Genomic DNA, 2,558 nt, shown 5'->3' on the forward strand with positions numbered 1-2,558 from the left:
CAAAATAGGTGAAGGGAGTATAAGAGGACTTATAATGTCCAGTTATAAGTCATGGGCATGTAAAGAAAATATAGTCAATAGTATTGTACTAAGTATGTATGATGATAGATGGTAACTAGACATATTATGGTGATCATTTCATAATGTATATAAATGTTGAATCACTATGTCATACACCTGAAACTAATATAATACTGTGTGTCAACTATACTTCCATTTTAAAAAGGAAAACATGGGTCAAGTTTTCACACTATCACTATTCCGAGTCACCATTGCACTGGAGGTAGTAAGCAAGTGTGTAAGTCAGTAATGACTGGAAAACAAGAAATATTATTTGCAGATGATATAATTGTGTGCATGAAAAAATCCAAAGGCATCTACAGGCATATCATTGCAATTTATAAGTGAATTGGGCAAGAATGCTGCCACAGAGTCAACAAACAAGTTTCATCTATATTTCTATATATAAGCAAGAAACAGAAAATAAAAAATTTTAAATACCATATCCGGTAGCAAGAAGAAATATGAAATTTCTGGGATGCAACACAAGTTCCACACAGTAAGACTTCCACACAGAAAAGTATAAAATAGTAAAATTAAAGATGAAAACAAAGGAAAGATGAAAACATTCGTGGTTTGATGACAATATTGAAAAGATTATTTCTCCCCATATTGATCTATAGATTCAATGCAATCCCAGCCAAAATCCCAACAATATTTTTTTTTAAACAAAGAATCAACTTTATTGGACATTCAAGTACAGTTTCTCTTTTTGCCCTTCCTAGTGACCTTGGCCAGTGTGAGCCCTGGAGCTGTTGCCTGATACACAGTGGAGGAGATCTTGTTGACGTAGAACAGGCCAACCCTGGAGAAGACGAAGCAGGTGGTGACGCAGACTCGGTGGATGAGGCTAGATGCAGAGAGAGCCAACAGGAGGCAGAGAAGAATCTCAGGGAAGATCTTTGCTTGGAATCTTTGCCAAAGACAAGATTTTCCAGATTACTGAAGGCAGTAAGAGAGAAGATGAAAAGGCCAGAGCCCAGCAGGGTGCCCTGGATGGTGAGTCACTCCGTGGAGGCCAGCTGAGGGCTGTACATCTGCATCTCCATGAAGAGCAGCAGTGAAGGCAGGAGGGAGGAGAGTGCAAGCGAGGCTGTCCTACAGCCATCATGTCCTGCCCTTGGGCCTAGTCAGTGCCTCAGGCCAAGAAAGAGGGGAGCCCAACCGAAGCACTTGGCTCAAAATCCCAACAGTCTTGCAACAAGGGCAGACAACTCTTGCAAGAGGTTTGGTTGTATGGGGGCGGGGGGAGGGTAAAAAATAGGGTGATAGCTATAATAGGTCATGGGATCAAGGAAGGAGGGCTTGGGTTTTTTTTTTTTTCTTAAGATAGGAGAAAATTAAAAATGCTTACAAAAGTGAGAAATGATTGATAATTGGTGCAAGGGGTAAAAGCCAAGCAAAGAGGAATGGATGGCTTTAGAAAGAAAAGGGAGCACCTTGTTTATAAGAATAGAAAGGGGAAGGGGGGGGTAAAAATACTAATTGGTTTGTAGATTTGGTGTGGGAATTGAATTTTCCTAGCAATATCAGAGATGCTGAAGAGTGAAATGGAATTTTGCAAAAATAAAGGGTTTTAAAAGTAGCCCTTGTGGGATGTGAGAGAATGAGTTGACAAGAGAAATGTAGTACAACTGCTGACCAGTCCCAAGAGTCTACTTGAGATTGGAAAGCATGAGTGTACAAAGACAGTGGCCAGTAAAACTGACCCAGGTGGGGTTTCAGGGTTCTGCAATGACAGGTGGGAGTATCTAAGCTGGATTAAAAGGACACGAGGAATGGGGATGCTGGTGAGCTGGAAGGTAGGAAAGAAATCAATGAAAAGTGAATGTCCCACAGAAAACCATGTCTTTTCATCTTTCTCACTTAATTCTGTACCTTTTATAGCTTATCTCCCTCAGAGCGATGGGGATCTACAAGAGAGATGAAGAAGGCTCCTAGGGACACAGCCAGGGGTAAAAATGTCACCAGAGAAACACTGGTCCCATCAGGACAGCTTCAGCTTAAGCAACAAGGAAGCTTGACTGACAATGCCTTAAAATAAGAAGATCCAGACACAGAGCAAAGTGCAGGACTGGCTCATTCAGACAACCACTGAGGACCCGGGTTCTTTCCATCCCTCACCTTGTCCTCAGACGACCTCCCTTGTGGTACCACATGACCATGTCTCAGTCAACTCTGTGTGCACAGTGTCCAACACATAGCAGGTTCTCCAAGTGTCCTTGGAGAATGAATGAATGAGTGAATGGGTTTATTTCGTGGTTTTTCATAGACTTAGAAGTCCCATCAGACTGACAAAGTAAGGATTTTAAAGCCTTGGTTCATATCCTCAGAAACCCCTGGACACAAAGATGATGGACTCCCTCAGAAAATTGTCTAAGTCTAGGCAAACCACAATCCTGTGGCCTGGGTCACAACAGGGCTTGGGAAGGAGCCAAACCGGTCTCTTTAAGTAGATGTCTTCCATCTCCTGAGCTCCCTCCTGTTATGAATCCCCC

General features: G+C 42.2%; 1 pseudogene; it reads right to left on the bottom strand.

Moving 5' to 3' along the window:
* Window positions 1-356: 356 nt before the first annotated feature.
* On the bottom strand, window positions 357-2,225 carry LOC128311385 (keratinocyte-associated protein 2-like; annotated as a pseudogene).
* Between the last annotated feature and the right edge of the window lie 333 nt (window positions 2,226-2,558).

Source organism: Acinonyx jubatus, chromosome A3 (assembly GCF_027475565.1).
Source record: "Acinonyx jubatus isolate Ajub_Pintada_27869175 chromosome A3, VMU_Ajub_asm_v1.0, whole genome shotgun sequence".
Classification (NCBI taxonomy): domain Eukaryota; kingdom Metazoa; phylum Chordata; class Mammalia; order Carnivora; family Felidae; genus Acinonyx; species Acinonyx jubatus.